Raw genomic sequence first — 27,667 nt, forward strand, 5'->3', positions numbered from 1 at the left:
CGTTCAGCCTCACTTGTAAAAGCTGTTTACATGGAAAGTCCGAAGTATAGCAGAATTGGATACATTGTTTTTCTTGAAGGTAAGTTATGTTTCAACAAGTTTAGTACACAGTACATAGTTTTAAATTATCTCAAAGCATATGATTAACTTGGTTTTACAATCTTGGGTTAATGTTCTTGTCTGTAAAGGCAAGCTACAAGAGGCATTTCAGAAAAATCATTCTCCCCTCCCCTAAATCATGAAATAGATAACAATTTTGACAATGAAATAAAAGGAACTAATTACAATATTCTGATTGGTTATGGATAATAATTGGGACAGCACATAATTTGTATGTGTCAATTTTACATCTCATTTATCTGAGTAAACACATTGCAAAAATGGGCAGTTTTTTTTTTTCCCTAATGTGTGTAAGGACAACAGTAATACCTAAGCAGCTACCAAAATCAAAGATCTTTAGCAGCAGGGAATTGAGTATGAGAGTAAGGACTCCTTCACTGGTGACGCTGCGACATCATTTCATCCGTACAGAATGGAGCCACGGCTTTTATGTTTTCTGAAGCTAAGCTATAGCTATGCCCCATGGAGGATTTAAGGTGTAGGGCCTCCAGTTTTCCACATTTACATAGGTGCTGGAGAACCATGTCTGAATACCACAGCTCCTCGGGTCTAGATTTTGGACTTAAGGATATAGTACCTAACATATATTGGAATCTATTATCTGTTCCCTCATGCGTGTTATTTTAATCTCCTATCTTTGATGTTTGGAGGCAAATATTTAATGTCTGAGAAAAATGTGGAAATATTGATTACTAGGCCCCAAAGACAGTTCCAGGAGTTGACTGACTCAGTCATGACAAAGGCATCATGGCCGCCCTCTGAAGGGTATTAGTTCTTTATTCTCCCTTCCTTTCACTTTGTCTATTTAAAAGAAAAGTTTTTTTTTTCCCATCTCAATGGCTTTTAGGACCAGACTTTAATAAACACTTCAAAGTAGTCTGGCTGGATGAAATACTGTCATACATCACTTACTAAAAATAAGATGCAAAACTGCACACATAAAGAAAATGAAGCATTATGCTCTGGTGGCTTTCTTTTAATGAAAACCTGGTTTATATATGACAAAAGAGATTACTGGCATACATATCTTCAATATTCTGGCGGCTCTAAGGGACTGGTAAATTTAAAAAGGTTAAACACGTGAGAAACATTCAAAGTTTAGCTGATAACTAGATTCCTCGGAAAGCATCTATAGTCACACTAAACAGAATTGGGTAAACGGTTTCTAAAGGCCAAAAGTCATCAGAAACATAAAGATCAAATTTATACTCTTTATAGATAATCAATATTAATTATAATGACATAGGTTAAATGTAAAAGAACAGAAAGATACGCATTGGTTATACACATACCTGTCATTGAGGAGGAAAAGGTTTAAAACATGAAAGGTAATTTTTATTTTCTAAATCTAATTTAGCCCTGGTATTATTTACCTTGTTCTGTAGAGAAGATGGTCAGAGGCCTTTTCTTTCATATTTGAATGATTTTCTATTCTGATTACGGGTTTTCACACACACACACACACACACACACACACACACACACACCAAATACTGTGAGAGAGAAACACACACACCCACCCCAAAGACTGTGAGAGAGAAACACACACACACACCCCAAAGACTGTGAGAGAGAAACACACACACACACACACACACACACACACACACATTTGGGAATGCTTTGAAATTTATTTAGATTGACAGAACTCCAGATAAGCACCCAGGAGTATTTTGCCTTCGTCAGATTCCAACCTCAGCAACGGTGACTAGAGCAGCCTTGCTGCCACCTTCATTTCCCAAAGAACCGTTTCCAGTGGATCCTGTGGTAGGAAAACTAGACATTCCTTTTGAGAAAACTCTCAAATTCCAGCCATATAGTCATTCCCTATACACCTTGAAGGAAAATCCACTCATTGGTAAATCATCCTGTTCAGAGAGCCCAGGTAATGTTTGGACCATAACAAATACCCACTCCTTTTATCAGACAAACAATTCCCCATTGATTACAGAAGCACCAGAGAGAGTGAAAGCAGCAGAATTCAGGCAGCAATGGTGCTTTGCCCCCCATCTCACTCGCCACACAGGGAGTGTTGCTTTCCAATTCTTCATCCAGCACTCACATTTTTATTTCGTTACTGTATGTCTCTGTGTGTGTCTGTGTGTGTGTTCACATGTGTGTGGAGGTCAGTGGTTGACACTGCATGTCCTCCACAATCACTCTCTATCTTATTTTTGGAGATAAGTTCTCGTACTGAGCCTGAGCTCACTGATTGGCTAGACTGATTGGTCAACACTCTCCAGGCACCTGGCAGCCTTTGTTGCCTCCTGTTCTAGGTTCACAGTTGTGCCTGGCTTTTTAAGTGGATGCAAAGGTTCTGAACACAGATTAGGTCCTAAACCAACAGAGACATCTCCCCAGCCCCTGAATTATCTGGGCATAGTTCAAAAGAATGGTCTAATTAGCATATCATTTCCAAATGCCAACTTTTTTTTCATTTTAAGAACAATTATTTGAATAGAAATTTAGTCTTTCTTAGCCTATTCTTTCATGTCCAAGCTTTTGTTTCTTTTGATATTTTGAGTACTGAAACTTTGAGTTGAAAATATGTTTTCCTATTCATAATGTCTCAGGTGTTATTATAAAGACTATTTCATAGATCAAAAGTGCTACAATATTGTTTGATCAGCCTTGTCACAGGTAGGCATTTATAAACTATGAAACAAACTTTTGAAAATAAAAGGAGAAAGGGGCACAGATAACCTAGTTTTAGAGAAAAAACAAACCTTGAAAGTATTAGCAATTAATGAAAGCCAAGAATAAGGGACAACAGGTACATTTTGAAAATGTTGTGCATTTAAACTCCGTCACTTCAGTAAACAATTTAATACAGGTAGATAAGTTCTGTACCTACAGCACAGGACTGTTAAATAAAGTTTCAAATATGATGCCTACAGAAAATACATAGAAAATATATCGGCACAGTTTCAAATTCAAAGAATTGGGGGAGGCAGTAAATACTGTAAAAATATTATCAAATATTATTAAAGAAACTTAGAAACTGTGTTTCACAAACACATCACAGCAAGGAATATAACTGAGCATAGAAAAATAAATTTTATACTGCCAAAATGTGTTGTGGGGAGCTGCGGGGCTGCGTCCCACCACCCAGCTAGCTTTACCCAAAATAATTACATGGAAACTGTATTCTTTTAAACACTGCCTGGCCCATTAGTTCCAGCCTCTTATTGGCTAGCTCTTGCATATTGATCTAACCCATTTCTAATATTCTGTGTAGCACCACAAGCTGGCTTACCAGGAAAGATCTTAACCTGCGTCTTTCTGGAGTGGGAGAATCATGGTGACTCACTGACTCGACTTCTTTCTCCCAGCATTCTGTTCTGTTTACTCCACCTACCTAATTTTCTGTCCTATCAAAGGCCAAGCAGTTTCTTTATTAATTAACCAATGAAAGCAACAGATAGACAAATGACCCACCTCCATCAAAAATGTTAGTTCTTTAGGAAGATACCATGCTTTTTTTGTTTTGTTTTGTTTGGGGTATTTTTTTTTTTGTGGGAGGGTGTTTTTTTGATTTTGTTTTTGTTTTTGTTTTTTGAGACAGGGTTTTTCTATAACTTTGGTGTCTGTCTTGGAACTTGCTCTTGTAGACCAGGCTGGCCTCGAACTCACAGAGATCCACCTGCCTTTGCCTCCCATGTGCTGGGATTAAAGACATGAGCCACCGCTACCCGGCTGATACCATGGTTTTATTGTAAATGTACCTAATAGTTTGAAACATGTAAAATAAAAACCTGTTAGAGAAAAATAAATGAATTCACAATTACAGCTGGAAATTGGAACATACCTGTAATACTAATTGACAGAAGAAAGAAGTGTGGTGCTTTGAGTAAAAATGTCCCTCATAGGCTCACATATTTAAATGTTTAGTCATCAGGGAGCAGCCCTATTAGAGAAGGAGTAGAAGGATTAGGAGGTTTGGCCTTGCTGGCACTAAGGGTGGGCTTTGGGAATGGGCGTTGAGGTTTCAAAAGCCCTTGCAATTCAGTGTTTTCCTTTATAAGAGTTGCATTGGCAATGGCATCTCTTCATCGCCATAGAAAAGTGGCCAAGACAGAGAAAAAAAGAAAATAAGAGTTTGGTTATAGGAAAAATTTAAAAGGTGAATCTGAAATGGTTGCATTTATTTTGTTTAACATCTCATTTCAAAAGCAGGCTTTCTTTGTAATTTCTAGAATATTCATGAGAAATATAACTAACATCTTCTACATTAGTTATCTATTTTTTTGTATTTATTTATTTATTTATTTTTGAGATAGGATTTTTTGTAGCTTTGAGACCTGTCCTGGAACTTGCTCTGTAGACCAGGCTGGCCTCGAAACTCACAGAGACCCACCTGCCTCTGCCTCCCAAGTACTGAAATAAAAGGTGTGTGCTACCACCACCCAGGTTTTAGTTATCTATTTTTAACACAAAAAAATTCTACTGATAGACAATCCATGGAAAGAAGCATGTTCATTATTCCACAGTTCCTGTGAGTCTAGGAATCCAGGCACTTAGGTGGACAGTCTGGTTCAGGATCTCTAATGATACTCAGCTAAGGCCCCAGCTAAGGTTTTCTTCATCTGAAACTCTTCTTCCTATATCATTGTGTACCAAGGCAGGCAACTGGGACTCTAACCTATGGGAACATACATATACATACACATCTACCTGGAGAGATAGATCAGTGGTTAAGAGCACTTGTCCGCTGAACTGTTAACCAATTAGCAGACTGCAGGAAGATGAATTCTCTTTGTAATTTAATTTCAGCTAATGCATTTTCCTAGGTCTTCTTTATTCTACTAATAAAAGCTGGTTCAAAGTCAGGGAATTGCATGAGAGAATGAGTACAGGAGGAACTGATGGCTGGGGGTTAAGTTTATCACCTGAAAGTCTAGAACACTGAAGACTATTTGCAGATTTAGTCAACGAGTAGATAAACCATAGATAGTAAATTTTTTTGATTACAATGGGGTTAATAAATAACAAAGTAATTTAGAACAATTCCTGATAACTTGGCTCACAAGGCCAGCTTCTAAAGAATATACATATCAGAGACAGAAATTACAAAGACAATCAGAAAATAATTTGAATTTTTAAAACACAAAGCACAACATTAAAATAGTGCAATTAGTATGATGGTTTTAATTCCTCATAACAATAATGTCTTATACCTTAAGAATTCAGAATAAGAGAAAAGAGCAAGGAACAGATATTAATAGATAAAGATAATAGCTGAAGTAAAAAAATAAAACAATCAATGAACCCAGGTTTTGATTTTTGAAAAAAAAAAAGAACAATTGAAAACCTCTTAAAGGCCGAATTAATAGAAAAACGTACATGATCATGAATCAGAAGATTCAGTATTGTTGGCTGTTGATTATCTCTCTCCCAACTTAATCCATGTACTCATTATAATTCAGATAAAAATTCCAGTTGAATTCATAATATTGACAATTTACAAATTAATACTAAATGTAAATAGCAAAATAAAGACCCCTAAGTAGAAAGTAATTTTATAAAAGGAAGCAATACATAGAGTAAATAATATTATCAATAAAGGTACAGTAATCCAAACTGTGTGGCACTGGCGTGAGAAGAAAAGGTAATGCAGAAGACAGAAACAAGCCCATTCACACATGCCAACATGTTTTCAGCAAAAACATCCATGGGATTCAACAGGCAAATACATTCTTGTTATTAAGACAGTTGCTTGGAGCTGTCAAGACAGTTTAGGATGCTTGCTGACCTTAGGGGCACCCAATGTTATTTCCCAGCAGCTGTACTAGGCAACTCATGACCTCATGCAACTTCATTTCCAGAGAATCAATGCCCTTTGTTGGTCTCCTAGTGGAAGAGATGTAGCACCACCCCACATCACACAACTAAATTAAAATAAAAGATAGCCATTTATTTCCAAATCAAATTCTATGGGAAACACTCATCTATTGTTTGAAAATGCAGTTTATTTTCATGGGTTTGATTTACATGAAGAGATTCTGGACTCAAGGAATGATCCGGATGAAGACAGGGCTTTGGGGTTTTCAAGGGGTCTGTCAGTATATCTTTAATGTGGGAGGAACAGGAATCATCTTTGGCTAGAGGATAAAACTTGTGGTAGCTAGTCTCCAAAACTGAGCCCCAGGCCTGCCTGATCTGAAGCTTTTCTACTGTTTACTCCTGTAGTTCAGATGGGAAATGTCCACTTTATGCTCATATATTTCAACACTTGTTTCCCAGTTTCTCGTGCTGTTTGGTTTGGTTGTGGAGCTTCGGTGGAAAAAGAGAGTTTCCAAGGGAGGGTTTGAAGTGTTGTAGCTTGGTACCACTTTCCGCTGCTCACTTTCGGCTTTCTAACTCTGCATATAAGACCAGTCAGCCTCCAGCTCCTGCCAGGATGCTTTCCCTGAGATGATGGAATTTATCACCTTGAAAGGTAAACTAGAATATACCTTCCTTAGACCGATTCTTGTCATTTTGTTAAACAATGAGAAAAGTAACTAATACAGCTCTCTGCCAGGTTCGTGCTTTCCCTGGTATTGCTTCACTAATCAACAGAACTGTGGTGACAGCATCATTGGTCTAGCTCTCTTGCTGAGCCACACATGGTTGGGGAGTTTCTCCTTTGTTCTTTAAGGACACCCCAGTCTGCCAAGAAAAAGAGTTGGCTGTGTGATTGGAGAGATGATTGGGATACTCAATTGTCAGAGATTCCTAGCAGAGCCTATTTTTCTTAACTACATCGTCAGGCAGAGAATGAGACATCATAGGTGAAGTGACCCACGTGATATCATCGGGCGCTGGACGTGGTTGCTTCATAGTAGTGCAAATAACGAAACAACATTGTGTAAAGTGCCTGGATCTTGGGGTGGTTTGTTACCTGGAGACACTTAACTGAGCTATTTGGTCACTGGCTGTATAAGAACACAGAATGATACAGATTGAGAATGAATAAATGCGGTAATTGGGAGTGTCTTACTCTAAACTTTAGTTCACCTTAAATATTTTCTATAGCAGATAGTGATGTGGTAGCTGGCATTAGGGCCACACAGAGTCATCGCTTTATTAATTATGCTTTAGGTTTTCTGGCTTCTTTAACAAGGTCGCTTTTTACAGAGTGATACTTTAAGCCATTTATAGATCTTGGCAGGCAGAAAAGATAGCAGATGTCACGCCTGTGATGAAAATACCCGTAATCTGCCTGTTGTCATGAAAGGGTATTTCAAAACTCTCAGAGCGGAAGTTTAGAATTGTTGAAACTTATCAGCCATAGAAAGATAGACGATTCTTCAATAACTATTTTTAAGATCTCTGAATATTTTTACAGTATTCCAATTTTAATGACAGATATGAGATAAAGAGGTCCAACACACTCTAAAAATGTAAATCCTTTTTTGGGAAGAATCAAGTGTTAGACCTTGGCAGCTAGTGCCTTATCAGGGATGTGTCTGATGATCAGAAACTTAAGACACTCCTCTAAAATCTTGCCAGCAGGTCTTGGTACCTTTGCATCAGCTTCCTTGTGTGGAACTGTTATAAAAAAAAAAATCTACATTCTTTGTCTTATTCCCCAAGGAAGTATATTCCAGGCCGAAGATCTTATTCTTTTACTGTGAAATCTTGAAATCATCCTCAGCTTCTTAATTATATTTTAACAGTGCAAGTCATGCAAAAAGTTACTTATGAGCTCCAAAGACTTACTTGGGGTTGGTATATCTTTACATACAAACCGACATTGAATTCTGGAACTTACCTAGTGCTATCACATCAATTTAACTTAACTTTATTTTTTTTTCTAAACATATCTTGGTCAATGAAGCCAGGAGAGGGCTAACTAACTTCGACTCCCTGAAGAGTAAGAATTCCTTCTCGATGGAGCTGAGCTTTCCCCTGCTTTTAGTGAGCCAGATGATTGCAGGGATCAGATCTCTGCCATTCAGAACATCTTACAGGTTTAGACTTCTCTGAGAGTGTGAACATTCTAATGGTCTGGACTTGAGAAACAGAATAGCTATTTTCGAGGAAGAGCAGTGTGAATTAAGAATCTGTTGGCAAGCACGCTGGTTACAGGAAAAGAAGTTTCAGAATGACGTTACAAGAACACAGTTGAGTGTTCTGGCTATATACAAACCAAAGGGACGCTACAGCCACAGTATTCCAAAGGCTGACCTCAAGAACTTGATCATTAAGCAGAAAAACAAGCAGGAAGATGCAGGTGTCCTGAAGGAGTCTCAGTCAGCAAATGAAGGCTATTTTTGCAAAACGGGCCCGTGAGCCTCTTTCCCCCGTGTACATTGTGAAGGAAAACACAAGCAACGGGAAACTTGCCGAAGTGTGAATAATCAATAGCTGTGGGAGATAATGCCGATCTCATGGAAAACCAAGCATATGTAATTATTAAAATGAGAAATTTGAATTCACTCAGGACAAAATGAAGGAAAAGCTAAACCTCCAGAGGGTGAGGATGCAGATTCTTGAATGCCCTACGTGTGTGCTTTTGGGCCTGGCAGTCCCATTGAACAGTTATTTGTGTTAGAGAAACCATCAATTACACGTTCAAAAGAAAAATCAGTTTTGGGTTGCTTTAAATGCTGAACATATTCAAGTAATCCAGGTGTCTATTGATGGAAGAAAGATTAGGTAAGCCAGAGAAGGCTACACTGGGAAGCATTCAAATGCTAATGCAAATGTCGGCAGGTTTTAAAATAGTGCTCAAGACAATTTATTAAGTGAAAATAGCAAGTTGTGAATCAAGGTATACATTGCTCTTCCTTTTATTAAAAATCCCAAACAAAAATTGCATGTTTTAATATGAACATATACATCTCTACAGGACGTGATGCGCGCGCGCACACACACACACACACACACACACACACACACACACACACACTGAGTTATTTGCAGTTGCCCTGGGGAAGGAGGTAAGAGAATAGTGAGGTAAGGGCTAAGAATATATGAATTTTATGGTTGTGAAAAAGAAAAATTATGGAAAAATTCATATTCATAATGTAACTGAAAAGAAATCCATTCTTGTTTCTACTGATGCTTAAGTAAATTGTAAATAAAAATATTTTCGTAGTTTCAACATCCAATGTGAGGTTAGTGACAGCTGTGGAATTTAAAGGTAAGTGCTAAGAGTATTTAATGGGGCAGAGACAATCCTTAAGTCTGTGCAATAAACATGACGGGCAGTAGAGGGCGATGCCTGAGGAGGTGAACTATAGGCTGTTCAGCATGTGGGATCACTTCTGCATCTCTATGTGTGAAACTAGATGCTTTCTATCTAGCAAATTTGTAGGGGTATGCAAGCAGATTATTATAGGACAGCATTTCAGATACAGCCAAGCAAATGACAGGCTGTCAGTTTTCACTTATTCATGGTGACTACAATCTCAACAGTTTAAAACATTTTTCTCAGTTCAATGTAAAGAGAGCCAAGGACCACAGACGCAAAGCATTTGACCAATTCTGTGAGATTCTTAAACATTACATGCTTTTTGCCTCATGGTCGTGCATAAAGTGCTTTAATCCCAGCACTCAGAAGCAGAGACAAGCAGATCTCTGTGAGTTTGAGGTCAACCTGGTATACAGAGAGAGTTCCAGGACAACCAGGGTTGTCCACAGAGGAAACCCTGTTTCAAAAAACAAAAACAAAATGAAACAAAGCAAAATTAAAAAAACAAACAAAAAGCCAAACAAAGAAAAACAAAAAATAACCAGCAAAAACCAAAATAAAACAAAGATGTTGTATCCATAAACCTTTTATATAGTTTGTTGCTTATTAACATCTTCATTTGATATATCACTTAAGAAATAAATCACCTAAAGTATGATTATAGTTCTCATTTTCCTGTTGTGGTAGAAGTCAGCTAGAATTTAGAAAGCAACCTGGCCAAAGACAATTGCAAAGTGAGTTGGAATCCATGCTATTTTCTGATGGTGTGTCAGAAGCCCTGAGTATCTCAATTTCAAACAGAATACAGCCATACTCTACTTCTCATTGAAAGACTCCTCAGAACTGATCACCTGTTAAGCAAGGAAGTCTGCCAGTGTGCTAGGAGCTAAACCTCAGGCTGCCAAAAGGGTAGAACTTTCCAAAAGAAAGGGAAGCATAGGAATAAAACTTGAGCCTTCATCATCAGATAACTGCAAACACTGTGAGTAACTCGGGAACTTCTGTTTGAAAACAGTCTAATATTTTTAGACTTATTAGATTTCTGATCTGAATAATTATACAAATATATAAAATTCAGGTAACTGTCATTTTTAATCAACTTGAATTTCAAAATAAAATTAATACTCTTTGAAGGAATCATTCCCCGTCTGCCTTTATTCTTTCATAAAAGAAACTACCCTAGTCTTTTTTTAAAAGGAAAATTCCTAATATAAAAGGAAGCTTTGATTAGCGTCTCTATTCTGTTGTTTTCTTTGCAAAATATGGCTTCTTTTCAGGTAAGCCAAACCACCCTTTAGATTACCAAACCAATGATGAAGCAAAAATATTTACACTTTGAAGTCAGAGGGAACAGCTTGCTGGATTGACAGAGTCAAGGGGGAGAAAAATGTGCCTGGAGTCACTAACGAATCAGGAAACACACCTGAGATGGGAGATGAAACCCTGGAATACAAAAAATGTTACTTACTATTTGTTTCATAATGAAAATGCACTTCTTTCATCAAATAAGAACAGTATAATATCTGTGGATAGAAGCATCATCTCCGTTCTACATTGAGGAGCAGAGTAGCACATGTGTTTGTGTGTCTCTAAGTGCTGCTTTCCAGGCAAAAGTTTTAAGAAGAATGGAAAATATATTTATAAAATTTGGGGAAACTTCCTCTTAAACTATCTTAGTTACTTTCCTATTGCAGTGACAAAGCACCACGCCAAGACAACTTATAAAAGAAGGCATTTGTTTGGGTTGATGGCTTCAGAGGGTTAGAATCCGACATGGAGAAATGAAGGAATGATGGGAGGAACAGCTAAGATCTCACATCTTGATCGTCAAGCAGCCGGCAGAAAGAGACACACTGGGAATGACAGGTTTCTTTTGAAACTACAAAGGTCACGGGCAGTGACAGAACTCCTTCACAAATAGCCACACCTTCTAATCATTCCCAAACAGTTCTAACTGGAGGCCAAGTACATTGATGGGTGAGCCTATGGGAGTCATTCTCATTCAATACACCACATAAACCATCAGCAAGTTCCGGTTATTTTATTGGTCCTGTTTAACATATTTATACATTCAGCTACCTGAATAGTGGAAATAACTTTCTAATATTTGAGATAAAGTAGAAAAGATGTTGAATGGAGCAGAGAAAAACCTTAGGTCCATGTATGGGCAGTAGAAGGCAATGCTATTTTTAACCCATTATTATTAAAATGAATGTTTTAAAACAAAGATTTATAAATGTTACTTAATAACTCATCATCCATTTTATATTTATGAAACACTGATAGTTACTATATAAAACAAGTAGAAAGGTACATGAAGCGTGTAAAAGTCCCCTGGAAATTTCTTGTGAATATCATAAACATATAAGTGGTTATTAGAAGAGTTAAGGATGAAATATAATTGGGCCTATAGAAAGACATCTGAAAAATTGTTAGAGTTCTCATATCAAGATGTAATAGAAAAAGAATTTTATGCTGATTTTCAATATGTTTCATAGATTGAAAGTCATCAGGCTTGACGATCTACCTTTTGGAGGCTAAATTTAATCTCTGTGGTTCTAGGTTGCTTTTAATCACTTGATAAAACTTAGTCCTGAACTGGGTAGCAATGAGAATTTATTTAAGAATAATTGTAGGTTTCACTGCAAATGGCTTTGTATTGTTAACCCAGCATTCAAGCATACATGGTGATTTTCTATTCCCTCTACAAAACTTGAGAAGTTTTTCCTTTCATCTGGAATTACAAAATCCTCTTCATTGTTTAGAAATGATCTTCAAGTTCAATAGCATGCCATCCACTTGCCACCCTTGTAGTCAAATCTCTTGAGTCTCAAAATCTGTCAGTGAGGTCAGCGTTTACATCCGTTTTCATATTTGAGAATTCACTGCAATGTGAACCTTTATTATTAATCTTGTTTTCTTTTTCTAAAATTTATAGCATGATGAAACTGTGTTACTTTGTGAAATGTTTCCTGGAAAACAGTTAACAGATTAAAGTCATTGAGCACTAAAGAGATACTAAAAAGTTGTAATTTTTACCTCTAAAAGAATTTTCCTTGTGAATTTAGTCTTGAGGTTACAAAAATGCTGAGAACCTGAAGAGACCACTTACATTTATTCATTTGCCTTACTGAAGTTTTGAGGAAGACAGTATAAGTTTTAACTGTATTCTTGACTTGGAGAGTTCTTAAAATCTTCTGCAAGTGTCTCATTGGCATACGAGAGCACCCTGTAACTGTATTAGATTTTAGGGTTCTTGGAGCTGACATGAAGCTCTATAATTCACAATTTAAGAAGTTTCTTTCAAATTTCCTTTACAAATAAAGACATCAGAACAAAATGAAATATACGGTTTTGCTGTAGTTGGAGGTGGCTGCAATTTTTCATAAAAGTGACTCCACAAAAAATTCTAAAAACCTTAAATATGCAAGAAAATAATGTACTCAAAAACTAATGGCAGATTAGGACATTGTGCGGCACACCCATTTCCAACAAGTGTTGTTGTCTCAGGTGAGGCCAGCATTCAGTTCTTTCCTGTAGGGACTGCCAGTATGAATGGTATTGCCAAGGATGTGCTTTAGGGAGCATTTGAAACAGATAAGTGGTGGGTAGGGCAAGTCTGCGGATGTGTAACCCATTCATGCTCTCTTTGAAGTGACGATAACTAGGGAGGCAGTAAAGAAGTGTACCTTGGCCGTCTAACTACCTTCATCAGGAGGCTCTTCTCAATGCATCCCTTCAAATCATTCCCTTTCAAAGGCTCTTGCGCCAAGTTAAAGGGAAGTTAGGAAGTTCCAGTGAAATGAAACGGAAAGACAAACGCTGGCAAGTGTCAAATACTGGCAAGTGGCCGTGGGAACATATACAGGAAATGGGTTTGGTCTTGTGTTTGGTTTTATGTTTAAGTCACAAATATTGTTACCAAGGTATTTTCCCCCATGTCTTTCAGTATCAGAGCATGCTATCCTATCTAATTCTGTTGCCATGGCTTGAGCCTTGCACATCCCTTTCTCTTCACATTTAAGGGACCCCCTCTGTATGTGGCCACATTCTCATCATCCTCAAATGCACTGCACTGGATATGCTCCCACATTTTCTTCCCAGGATTCAGCTCCTTGTCAGGCTCCAATGAAAGCACTGGAGATAATTCCTCTCCAGAGTGGATTCATTAGAAGCAGCCCAATTTCCCCCTCTCTATGGTAAACTCACATACCCCTCTTTGCTTGACATAGTAGTACTCCATCTTTGTGGCAGGCTCCAAAGTGAAACCACCTTCCTCTTCTTTGGATGTTCTAGAGGAACATGACTCACCATTCCATTGACAACCATCCTTGAGGATGTCTATTTCTTCAACATACTAAGATCCCTGCATCAGGTTATTCTCTGATAGTAATGGCACAACCAATTTGAAAATTCAGAGGAGAAATATCTATTGACTTAGTTAAGTAAGCACTTGCCACAAATGACTGCTGAATTTTTTTCTTTCTTTTACCCCTTTTCTTCGTTCTATAAATAAATATATATATTACCTTATGTGCACGAGTGTTTTTTTTTCTGCCTGTATGTATTTGCACCACATGTCTGACTGAGAGGTGAAAAAAATGCATCAGAATCCCTGGAATGGGAATTGCAGATGGTTTTGAGCTGCCAGCACCTTCTCTTTTCTATTTTCTCTCTCACCTTCTTTCTTTCTCCTCCTCCTCCTTTAATTTTCTCTTCTGGACTAGTCGCTGCAGTGGGTTGTGCTGTATTTGCAGGAGCTTCAAAGTTAGCTTGCCGAGGAATACCAGATGGAAATGGGATTTGTTTCCCTCCATTTTGACTTTCTGCCTGGATTAGCTCCCATTTTAGGCCTTTGGTTTCTTTCTCCAGCTTAGCATTTTCACTTTGAAACTTCTCTGTCCCTCAAAGTTGCCTGCATAATTGCTTTCTCCATCAGAAGAGTGACTTGCTGCTGAAGATGTTTGACACTTTGGTCGGCTTCTGTACTGCATCATTGGCTATTCAGAAAAAAAGAAATCACAAAAACACAAAGCAGTGGAGAACAGTTAGAGCAGAACCACCCAGATTTAGGCAGAGACCTATCTCAAGAATTTTGTAATTATTAAATGAGATAGAGTGCATGCAATGTCAGGTACTCAGTGAGCACTCGGTAAAAGTTACCAACTGTAAACGTTTTTAATTGTCACTCTTATCATAGGGATTACCCTGCCCACTTCCATGTTTTTCTAAACTAGTGAATTCTTCCTTATTTTATCTGCTCAAACTAGCTTCTTGTGGTGTTTAAGACTTGTGTAGCTGCATCTCTTCCCAGAACGTTATAGTAGCATATGACCTGTGACTGATGATTTATACTTTTTTGGAGTTTTAAAAGTTCTCAGCATGTTATAAACATACACATTTCTTCATTTGGAATAGCCTCATGTCAAGCCTTAGGACCAGTAGTTACACATAAAGCAATACAGATCTATGCGACAAGAGAATGAATTAAAGGTGACGAGGAAAGTTTCTTTTTCAGTGACATATTTTCAAACATTTGCAAGTAGAGGTTTTTTGATCTCCTTCATATGTCATACATGATAAAGATGGCAACAAACCTAGGATAAATACTCGGTTTTGTTTTCAAATCAATTTTAATAATAATTTAGTTTATTATGCTCAGGAGAACCTGTCTGGAGGACCTACCACTTCTTTGGGGGTGTTAAAATGTAATTGTTTTTGTTTAGGACCATGTTCATAAGCTAATTCAGTTAAACACAGAAACAATAAAAAAATCTTAATTTTTGATGGGTTAAACCTGGAGTTTACATGAAAGAATTTGGTAAGCTAGAAAGCACTATATAATTCATGTGACAGATCAGAAATAATTTAATCCCAAGGTTTTGTTGCTTCACACAGATTAGAGGACTCACTTCACTCAGTGCTCTTAAATGACACATCTCTGTTCTTTCCTTAACATACTTTCCCTTAAAAAGGACAAAAAATCTTTTTTCTCAAACCATTTTATAATCTATGCAAAAAATAGATGCTTCTATTACAATATCACAGAAAGTTTTGCTGAGAAATTTTGTTATGGAATTGAAGAATGTTCCGCTGCCTCGAAGCACAGATATTTTTATTTCCCCACTTTTCTCTTTTAAAATAGGATGATTCTTTTTATGGTAGTGCCAGGTTTTCATTACTTTTGCCACAGAACAATTACAAACTGACAGAAATGTTCTAATGGAAAAATGTCTGATTTGAAATGTTGTGACATATTATAGACTTACCCCTTCCCCCCAAGATTAATTGTGATCGCCTTTTCTATTGGGATGAGAATAATTGGGTTGCAGAGCAGTGCACTTCTGAGTTCAAGGTGATATTACCGTTTCCTTGTAAAAGCTCAGCACAGAGATGCTCTCATATATTTCACCTTGGAAATGAATTTGACTAGCATATTAAAATGCTCTGCAGTATACTATCATTTTTGCTCCCCCCTTCCAGCTGAATAAAGCAACTGTCATTTTAGGAAATAACTAACAAAAGGCACGAGACTATGTGGATGAGTGACAGAGGACTTGAAAGGAATAAGTCACAACTTCCTCTAAAAGTACTAGGGAATTTTTCTGAAATGTTTTGTATACTGATCACTCAGGGCTCTTCGTTTTTTATTATCGTCTTGTCAAATGTAGCCATTAGAGGATCCTGGCCGACAGCCATCTTGAATCAGGTGGAAGCTGGTCATGGAGCCATTGTGCTGGAGACGGTCACACAGTAGCTTCCATCTTTCATGCTGCTGCTGCAGAAGTAAAGTTGATGAGAAATAACCTTGTTGTGTAATTCAAAGCTATAGTGGAGTTTGTCAACCATTTCAGCGTTATGTTTCTGGCATTGATCTTCGAGTTAACGAACTGTTTCTGTGCTACCGTTTTTAACTGACAGCAACTTTGTTCACTTGTACTGTGTAATCATACCAATGAGTACTTGCTGGCATGTTGATACTTTCCTGGGCAGATTTTAAGAATGCTAATCTGTTAGAATGAAATATGGAAACTTTGGAAACTAGTGTTCTTAATTTTTTAGGTGAGATTGTGACTAGGACAGACAGACCAGTTTTACTGTCAACTCGACACAATTTAGGATCTCCCTGAAAGAGCCTCTTACTGAAGTATTATGCAGATCAGGATGGCCAGTGGATACATCTGAGCAGGGGCTGTTTGGTTATTAACTGATTCAGGCCATTGTCAGCAACAGTACCCCCTAGGCAGGGTGTCTTGGAGAGCATAAGAGAGAAGGCTGAAGGCATGCAAGCAAGCAAGAAGCCATGTGCCATTTCTTCTCTGTCCTTGTCTTTCCACAGTAATAGTTTGTAACCTGAAACTGTGAGGCAAGTGAACCCTTTCTCCCTTTAGGTGTGTTTTCTTATTTTCTCCCAACAACAGAAATGGAACTGAAAGGCCACTTACTCTTTTCATTCCCTTTCTTTCCTTCTGTTACTTTTCTTAGGGGATCATTTGGTAACTTAGTTACATGCTGTGAATCCTTTCTTGTACTTAGATTACTGTTAGCCATCTATTACTCGATTATAATGTACAGAATGAGGGTATTATTTTTTCCCAATATTATTTTGTAGGACACATTTCTGTAGCACACACACACATACACACACACACACACACACACACACACACAGCAATAGTTAGGTTGACACCAAGATTTAAAGAATACCATACCATTCAGAAGACGGTATCCTGCTAGGACGGTATCCTGCTATACCAGATGTTTTCCTCCAACAACCTATGGAACTTCAGAAAACACTGTGGATGAAACTGAGAAATGGTAAATACTATATTGGAAATATCACAGTTCTTGTTCTATGACCTGTTTTGTCTCAGTAGCAACCTAAGGAGTGCTTAGACCCAAAATCAAACTAACCAGTCTCTTATTTAAAAAAAAAAAAACCTTAAAAATTATTCCTATTATTGTTATCATCATTTTGTTTGTGTTTGGGTACACACTTGTGATGCAGTGTGTGTTTGGAGAGAGAATAACTTTCAGAAGTTGGGTCTCTCCTTCCACTGTGGGTTTCAGGGAGAGAACACAGGTCATCAAGCTTTCACAACTGTTTTTACCCATTGAGCCACCTCATTGACTTAATAAAAATCTTTAATTTGAGAAGAATTAGAGAACTTTGTAGTTAGGAGCCCAATACATATCGTTATTACCTCTAGGTTTTGCCTTCTAATAGATGGTACACTGTAAGCGCAGCTTGATCTTGGTTTGTGAGCTCTTTAACTTATGACTGCACACACTTTGCTAGTATTTTGTTGAGAACATCTGGATCTACAGTAGAAAATCAGGCCTGTTTTCTTTTGCTCTAGCATATCCTTATTGGGCTTTGGTAGCACATAATCCTGGCTTTGTAAAATAAGCTTATAATTATGCCTTCCTGTCGAATATTTTGGAAGAGTCTAAGGAAAATTCAGCATTATTCTTCCTTAAACACTGATAGCATTTACCAGAGAAAATCCTGGATTTTTCCTTCAATGAAAAGTATTTAATTATTGATGAGGTTTAATCACTGAAGGTCAGTTCAGCCTTCCTGTTCTCTCATGATTCAGTCACTATGGGTTGAATGTGTCTAACACTACACCAGCTCCTTCTGGTTTGCCAGTTGCTGGTGAGTAATGTTCATGGTGTTTCATCATCATGCTTTGCATTTCTGTGTTATCCATTGCGATGTCCTCTTTCATTTATTATATGTATTTGTGTCTTCCTTTTTATTCTCTCATCCAGGTAAGGTAAAGTTTGTTATGTTTTTCCTTTGAAGAACGGCTTTTAGTTTAATTGACTTGTTCCTTTGCTTCTCTAGTCTTGATTCCAGTTGTTTCTATTCCGACAGTGTTTTTCTTTGTTAACTTTGGGTTTTGTTAATCTCACTAGTTTCTTGAGATGTAAAGACTGTACACTTGACATCTCTCTATTCCTTTTTCTTTCTTTGTGTGTGTGTGAGCGCACACACACGCATGAGTGTGAGATGGGTCTTCCTATGCTGCTCAGACTATCCTAAGGCTAGTTGTGTGTATTCCTCCAGTCAGGGTCCTTCTGCCTGTGGCTTTTAAGAGTTGGACTAACAGGCATTGACTGCCACATCACCCATGTCATCTTTATGAATGCAGACATTTATAGCTATAAACTTTTACCTTAACACAAATTTTGCTTCAATCCATAAATTTTGATATACTACATTTTCAATTGGTGTCAAGACTGCGGTGATAGCCTTTTTATTTCATCTTTGGTCCATTGACTGTCTAAGAGTGTTAATTTTTCTTCCTGCTTCTAGTTTCATACTAGGAGCTTAGGAAACATTCTCAACATAGTTTTGATCTTCTTGGGAGATTTTTAAGTACCGGGAATTAAGCCCCAATTCTATACATTAGGCTGGTACTGTAACCCTGAGCAGCTTCTCTCACCTTCAAACTTCCAAATGTTTTACAAATGGCTTGATCCATGTTGGAGAATGTTTGCTTGAGAAGAATATGGGTTCTGATGTTTTGTGATATACTGTTGCATTCGTGTCTGGTAGGTCCACTTGGTTTCTATGATTGTTGAATTCACCATTTCCAATGTGATTCTATGAGTACGTGAGAAAGAAACCCATGTTGGTAGCACAGTACTAAATCTTCCTTCTGTTATTGACTGTTGTCTATCTGTTAAGTTCTCTTAATATTTGGGGGTTTTTTGTTTTGCTTTGTTTTGTTTTGTTTTTCGAGGTAGGGTTTCTCTGTAGCTTTGGAACCTGTCCTGGTACTCGCTCTGTAGACCAGGCTGGCCTCGAACTGACAGAGATCCGCCTGCCTCTGCCTCCCGAGTGCTGGGATTAAAGGCGTGTGCCACCACCGCCCGGCCTTAATATTTGTTTTTTATATTTAAAACCTTTAGTGTGTTTGTATATATGCATATATAAACATATATATATAACTATTATAATCATTTGATGAAGTCTGTAATAATCTTTTTGTCTCCTGTGACAAATTTTAAATTTAAAGTGATTTTGTAAAAGTATAAGCATCACCATCTCTGCTCTCATTTGGTTAGTCTGTACAGAATATTTTTTTGTCATCTCTAAACATTCAGCCAGTATTTTTCTTTGCAATTTCAGTTAAAATTCTTTGTTCCCCGTTTTCTTTTGTGACTAGATAATTTTCATAGTGATATGCTGTGATTCTTTCCTCTGCCTAGTATAGGCATAAAATACATAAAATATTTCTTAATCATACCAGAGTATTTAAAGCTGACAGCAAGTAACCTGAATCACATACAAGAATCCTATACCACTGTTTCTTCCCAGGAACACATCTTTTTTTTTTTTTTTTGGATTTTTCGAGACAGGGTTTCTCCGTAGCTTTTTGGTTCCTGTCCTGGAACTAGCTCTTGTAGACCAGGCTGGCCTCGAACTCACAGAGATCTGCCTGCCTCTGCCTCCCGAGTGCTGGGATTAAAGGCGTGCGCCACCACCGCCCGGCTCCAGGAGCACATCTTGTTATTGATGTCGCTATTTACAACTTTTATCATGTCTATTAACAAATTATTGTAGCTATGGTTATTTAAAATTTGTCACTGACCTTTCAAAACACAGTGAAAAGCAGTTGATTTGCCTTCTTGGTAGTCAGAGAGTATTCTGCATTTAGATTTTAGTGTTTTTAATTAGAATCTTTTTCATTTCTACTCTCATTTCTGTAAGGTGAGTGTAGGGATGATTAGTTCTTTCAGCTTTTGGTTCCTTGGAAAAATTCTTTTTTTCTCCCTGTATTTCTAAAGGCCAGCATTGACTGGGAAAATACTCGTAGTTGGCATTTTTTCTCTTTTTGGTTTTGTTTGTTTATTTTCTATTTCAGCACTTCTAATATGCCATCCCACAGGCTTCTGGCCTGCATAGCTTTTGCAGATACACACACTATTCAGATTTTAGGAGTCATTTCATGTTCTAACAAAACCTCCAAATCTATTTGTGTATTCTGCAATACTGTTAGTATGACCAAAGGTACTAGCAGCACTGCTCATCATCTATGATATTTTAATTGACTTTCTATTCTGCAGGATGTCTGAGGGTAAGGCCTATTTTACAGTTTAAATTTTATCTCCAATCTTTAAGCTCATAGTCTAGTAATGCTTTGATGGAGTCTCGTCCAATAAGGTGACTTAATTGGCATCTTAACCTTTTTTCACAAGTTTTCTGAAATTCCCCATCTGCTCACAGCATGTTTCTCATGTGCCTGTACGTCTACCTACTTATCAGCATGCCATGTCCTGTTAAGACATAGGGCACACACAGCAACATTCCTATGGGGGACACTGAGAATGAGATGGACATTCTTTCCAAATGTCTCTCTTTCAAAAGACTCTGGTGCGGGCACACGGCTCCTCATAGCTGACTTCACGACGACTTTGCTTCTCTATCAGCTCTACACAGTGCACTTTCATCTTCTGTCTGGGTAAATACTGAGCACAGTCACTTTGCTTGCAGTTGGGCTTAACCTCCATATGACTTTTGGGTCTTGTCAGATCTGAACTACCGACACCGAGAAAGGTGCCAGTTCTGTACAGTGCAGAGCCTGGACAATCCTATGTTTCTTCAGTTGAATGAAGCAGACATTCTTCTCATGGCAATGCCGAGATTTGGAACTCATGGCAGCCTCAGGGCAGGATCAAGTATTACTAGGAGGAGATTTTTACTAAAGGGAATAATCTGGGATATGGATTTGCCACCGAAGTCAGATTCAAAGGATGCTAACTAATCTGGATGAAACATAGCATTGGTCATTTCACACTTCTTTGTTTGCAGATGGATGTTTAGTCCCCGAGACATAGCCTAGTAAAACATCTAAAGCAGAACTGAGCCTGGACACTGGAATCTGAGCTCATGCATATTTCAGTCTTACTTTCGAGTCAAATGTTTCAATATGAAAGAACTTGGTGTGTGAACTTTCTGAATATCAAGTTTTCACTCAATAAAGCATCAACACATTACACAGTCATGTTATTAAAGGTTTACTTAGAAGTTCGGGCTCTGAGAAACTGGTTTCCTGTGAGTGCTGTCTTCATAATGTGGCCTTTTAAAGGTTCCTTTGGTTTATGCAATTGTTTTTGTTTGCCCTTGAAGTTCATTTTTTTTCTTTCTTCATTTTAGCTACCTAGTACTTGGTGCAGGGTTTGCATGGCGTTCTTGTGGGGGTATGGAATAGACATGTCAGAAAAACAGAAAATCTATGGAGAGACTGAGAGGAAAGTATAGAAATACGTTCTATGGAAAATATGAAGATGAAAATCTCTGGAGTCCCTTTGGCTTACTTTAGTCCACATGGAAGCAACATGCATTGCATTCAGTGTAGACTATGAACATTAACCTTTTTGGGGGCTCATGTTACATAGTTCAGGGTAATTTCTGTTTTTATATATTTAATTTTACAATGCTAGTGCTTGGGCTCAGGACCTTGCACATGCTAAGTAAGCATTTTACCTCTGAACCACACCCAAGCCCTTTCCATGTAACTTGAAAATGATTTTATTTATTCTTTGAGAATTTCTCATATGCACACAATATGTTTAGATAAAATCCACCCCCTACTCTGTTCTCCAACCTCCAACTCATCTCACACCCCTCCCACTGAACTAATATAATTATAAAAAATAGCTATCCCATGAGTAATTTATATGCAGAAATGAATATTGTATAAAATATTTCTGAAGAGAACCAGAACAATGTTAAATAAAGATGCTTATATAGTTCAAAGCATAGTTAATTTTGACAAATCTCTATTTTCCTTACCCTTGCTCACTTTGATTCATAACTAATTCTTTTAGGTTAATATCTTATACAACTAACATTTTCTATGCATATTTTATGTCCTGGGTAGATAACAAATCTTCTATTATTTGCCATTTACTGCTAAATCTAGTACCATTTATCACTTATTGCTAATAATTTCTTATCATAAAGCTGTATTTATATGTAATATACTCTTGTTAGCTCTTTCAGCATATTTTGATAAATGAGTTGATAATGCTTAATGAACATGACTAGAATTGTCATTTCTAGATTATATTCTAAATGTGTGAATGAATAATATTACTTCATCTGAGCCAAACTGTAAAGACAAAATTTCTCAAAATGTTCTTTAAAACTATGTTTATTATTACTGCTGTGTGTATATGAAATGTGCATTGGTTCCACGGTGTGTATACGGATGTCAAAGGATGATTTTCAGCAGTCAGTTCTCTACTTCCACGTCAGGTTCTGGAGATGACTCTTAGGTCATTAGGCTTGTTTACGCTTATATTCACACCTCCACTTTTTGTTTGCTGTGCTATCTCGCTGGCTCTCACAGATTTTACTCAGCCCTGTGCTATATTAAACAGTGATGGTTGTGCTAGAATGTTAATTTACAGATATTCATTTTGTTTTTATTTCTTCCTTAATAAGATGGAATTCCTGATTTTTAAGGTGGATTATATTATAGACATTATCTTTCCCAGTGTTTCTTACATGAATGTTGGTTAGAGGACAAAGTTGGAAACACTGTATGTAGATTCCAAGATTTGTTTCTGAGGGAGGCTTGCGTGGAAGGCTAGTCACAGTAGTAAGTAGGAGGGATGGAATTACTGAAGTCATCTTGACTTAAGGGGGAACCAGTATTCTGTGGAGGTTATGAACAGAAAAAGAAAGAGAGCTCTATCTGTGTTGCTAAGATGATGTAATTCATGTCAATCCTGGGCAGCCTACCTATACATTATCATGTGCAAAAGAAAAATACCTCTTCATTGTATCACTAATACCTTGAGTTTTCTTTCACTTGTAGAACAAACCCAATCTCATTTAATAGATAGCTATTCATTGAAAGTAGAATAGTCAAGAAAAAAAGAAAAACAAAAAAACAAAAATGAATGTGAAACAAGTTATTTCAGTGTTGTTATTCATACTAAGTTCAGGAAGATATGCTTCTAATATTTAATGTTAGCAATTTGACAAATCTTTGAAAAATCTACCCATATTTATAGTTAGAGCAAGTCTAGGTCTAGGTAGTGTAGTATTTATTTAAATAAATGTGATTTGTTAAATTCTTTACGTCAATGCAGAATTTAAATATAAAATTCTTATTTTAATGCTATTACCTGCATCACTGTAAATGCATGTGCCCTGTATAAGAGCTATAATTTTGTATGCATGTAGCACACAATGATTATTATCTATTATCCGTTAACTATAAATGAGAATTAGGAACAATAAATGAGTCAATAAAATTAGACTGAATTTGCTTAAGCTTTTTTTTTTTTTAAGAAAAAAAAACAGCAAAAAAAAAAATAAAGCAACCTGTAGACAGAAGTTTCTGTCCTACCTGGTCCCACAGATGTTTAGTCCCAAATAAACACACAGAGACTTATATTAATTATAAACTCTTTGGCCTATTGCTCAGGATTATTACTAACTAGCTCTTCCAACTTAAATCAACTCATGTGCTTGGTACCTTTTTTCAGTAGAGCATTCTCATCTTGCTTCCTCTGCATCTGGCTGGCAACTGTGTCTCTGCCTTTCCTCTTTTCAGAATTCTCCTTGTTTGGTCACCCCACCCCCACTTCCTGCCTGGCTACTGGCTCTTCATTAAACCAAGACAATACAGTGTGCAAAAACATTAATTGACAGTGATGACCCATAGTTTTACCCCTCTCCCTGCTCCCCACCTATTGAACTAGATAGTGTGGAGTTGAATATGTAGAATTAGAACTTAAAATTGAATCCATCTTAAGGATGCAATGCTAATATACTATGCTAATACTGCATACGGCCCCTTGAAGCTTGTCAGAGGAGAATGGATTTTCTATTACCATACAAACATTGCCTTTGGCTTCATTTATATAAAAATATAGCATCCAAATTCCTATAAACATTAAAGACTATCTTTTTAAGTTGTTTCAGAACTATTTCATATAGCCACGTATGTTAGTACACTCTTGTGGTTCCAACTACTTAATAGACCTAGACAGCTGAAACATTTGAGTTAACTAGTTCAGACTAATCTGGGCAGCATGGGGAGACCAAGTTTCAAAGGAAACAAACAGGTAAGCAATACACTTGGTGAATTCACTATCATTCCCTATAAATTATTTTATACTTAAGATTTGTTTCTTAAGTACATTTTTTTATAGGGAGAATTGTCAATCAAGGTTATAGTCACATTAAAGACTTGGATGCATTTTAACAATTTGTTGTCCCAGGTGAGGAAAAGATTGTCTGGGGTTAGATGTTTTTGAGTAGTTTTTGGATAAGTTTTCCTTTTTCTGTGCGTGTGGCTAAGCAGAAGACTCAATTTAAATAACTCTAAACTCAAAAGTACTTTTGACATGAGTTCTATTAGTCATACTATTATCATAGTATACTTTCTTTCTTTTTTGTTTTCTTGAAAGCAGAACATATAAAAGCAAAAGGCCAGTAAGAATTTTCAATGCCCAAACAAAGCAATATAAGACCAAAACACTATTGCGTTTGTTTTGTTTTGGCCATTCACTGCTGGGGATGGGACTTACCCTGAGGTGTGACTTATATACCCAGTGACATTCCATCACAACATAATTTATATATAATAAACTACATGTATTTAATATACACAGTTTGATAATTATGGACACATGCAAATCACACCAATTACCACAGTCAAGGCAATCGGCATACCTAGAGCTGTCAACACTTTCTTATATCTTCTTGCAATTAATTTTTCTCCTCATTCTAATTTTTAATTTTTTTATGTTTATGAATGTTTCGCCTGCATATGTTTCTGTGCACTACATATGTATCCGGCGGCTATGGAGGTCGGAAAACTGTTTGGATCTTCTGGAACTGAAATGTCAGACAGTTTGGAGCTGCTTATAGTTGCCTGGAATTAAATCTGGATCCTCTGCAAGAACAGCAAATACTCTTAGCTGTAGAGCCATCACTCCAACCCCAAGTTTACCTGTTGTTGATGTCTCACATGAGTAGAATCATACAGTAATCATTCTCATTTACTCATGACAGACATTAAATTTATCATAGTACATTATAGATTCCTCATTTATGCCATAAATGGTAAGATAACTTTTTTTAGAGGTTGAAGACTGAATATTTCTGTGTGTGTGTGTGTGCGCTCGCGCACGCGCGTGCATGCTTGCCAGTGCGGGGAATGCATGTGTATGTTTTGCTGTTTTCTTTATTTATCTATGGATGGACATTTGGGTTGTTCTACATCTGGTTAGTGTAGCTAATACTGCAATGGAGATGTGATTGCCGACATCCCTGTGCCCAACTGTCCCCCTCATACATTGGATTAAACACAGTTTGAAGTGTCCAAGATAATTGGATATCAGAGGACATTGGAAAGTCAATAGAATCAGAAGAGACAACAAAAAAATTTTTGTTTCCTCCAAAAACTTTCAAAGGATCAACCCTGCTGAACTTTCTGAGTAAACGACCAGATGACTCTGACAACCGAAGAAAACACACGGGGCTTCTGTGGTTTGCCGGGAGGCAATTTCCCAGGCAATCAATATATAGTGTGTTTTGTGGGCAACCCTGGGCTTTTCACCTGGTATCTTATATTGCAATGTTGATTAAGTTCAAGGATTTAATAAAAGTTCTATTTCTAGATCTCAATTATTTCTCTTTACTATTTATTTGGTTCTGGACCCAAATAAAATTTCAAGGGATGGCATACTATATTGTTGTAAGCAAAACCTAGTGAATTGTTTCTTTACCTGAGAAAACACCTCCAGGTAATGTTCAGAAACGACTCGAATAATACTGAAAGCCATAGGCTTCTTAGCTACAACATATACGTTGTTCACGACAGAACTTACGCTAGGTAAAAGATTTGCTTTTTTGATGCTTTGTGCATCTGAGAAATTTAGGCTCGGAATTATGAAAGGCATTGATTTAATCATCAACTTTTTCGTCCTTGCACGTATGTCAGGCAGCGTGGGGCACGAAAAGATGTCCGTAGTTTTATTTGAATTCAGCATCTGTCCACAGAACAGCCAAGCAACACTTGTACGTTTTCCTTTAGAGAGCCTATCTAAGGAACCTTTTATTCTGTCCTTTCTCTTGAAAGAATGAATAGGATGTCTCCGAACACTCATTTCACTCCAACCCCTTCTCCTGAAATCTCATTCTTTTGCTCCTCTTAAACACCGAGAATATTTCTAACATGAGCATCTTCTTTTCACTCACATCCATTCGTTTCTAAATGTCAAGCAGACTTTTTCATTTAGATTGGCTTTGAGTGGGAGAAACATCGAGAGGACCGGCATTTCCCCAGGCTCAGACTTTATCTCTGTGGTGTTTGATGCCCACACGATTAGCAGACAACTGGGAAACTCAGAATTAAAGGACTCCCACGCTAAACCTTCACTGGAGCTAAGTGTAGATGGCAGCTGCCTGATGGCACGTCTTACCTTTTAATACTTGTCACTGGGCCCTTATTAGCATGGTGACTTTCACCAGGAGAGCAGCTCAATTTCCACCAGTCAACCATCTTCCTCAGGCTCGACATTATTAGTAAAAATAATATGTTCCTTTAAACATTTGCCTTTTATTACCATATTCCATGAGTTTTGAAAAAAATCTAAGAAGAAACATACTTGCATGTTTTAGTTAATTCATATACGATAAGTTCACAATTCATAGATTATGGTGGCGATGTCAGCGTGAGGACACGGTGGGTTATTAAATCAGACTCATTGGCATACCCAGCTCCTCAGCAGGTGCCTTTTTTGTTGTTTTCACTCAGCAACTTTGAAATAATATAAAGTAAATTCTAACTGCAGGGACCCACTGTGGAAAATAACCCTAGGACTTCATCTCTTTGAGTAACTCTAGTACATTCCCACTAATTAACCTGCCCAACCCCTTCCTGGTTACCTTTCCCATCATCCGGTAACTGCTGTTCTGCCTCTGTATCATTGTTTCACTAGACATCATTCCTTTAAGGTTATCTATGCTGCAGCATGCATCAGGATGTCCTCTGGTTTAATGTTGGACATTATTTCACCACATCTAGATAACATAATGTGTTTACTCATTCATCCATCAGTGCACACTTGGATCAATTTTATATCTTGGCTACTATGAGTAAGGAGGAACCTATGAAAGCAGATCTTCAAATGTCTATTCTAATATCTGCTTTCATTTCTTTGTGTGTGTGTGTGCATGCATGCATACTTACAAGCTTGCTTGCTTGCTCATGGGTGATTGTGGGCCCATGTGTTCCATTGTGTACATGTTGATATCAGAAACCAATCTTCCAATATTTTACACCTTTTTGCCCTCTTTGGGACAGGGTGACTTGCTGCTGCAGAAGT

The 27,667-nt window shown here is 37.4% G+C and overlaps 1 protein-coding gene and 1 pseudogene across 1 annotated transcript in view; one reads left to right on the plus strand and one right to left on the minus strand.

Annotated features, from left to right (window-relative positions):
* Themis (thymocyte selection associated) overlaps positions 1-27,667 on the plus strand; it is a 184,320-nt gene that overhangs the window by 119,330 nt on the left and 37,323 nt on the right. The window lies entirely within an intron of this gene.
* Positions 352-26,859, minus strand: LOC130862349 (protein AMN1 homolog; annotated as a pseudogene).

The sequence above is a fragment of the Chionomys nivalis genome, chromosome 2, assembly GCF_950005125.1.
Source record: "Chionomys nivalis chromosome 2, mChiNiv1.1, whole genome shotgun sequence".
Lineage (NCBI taxonomy): Eukaryota > Metazoa > Chordata > Mammalia > Rodentia > Cricetidae > Chionomys > Chionomys nivalis.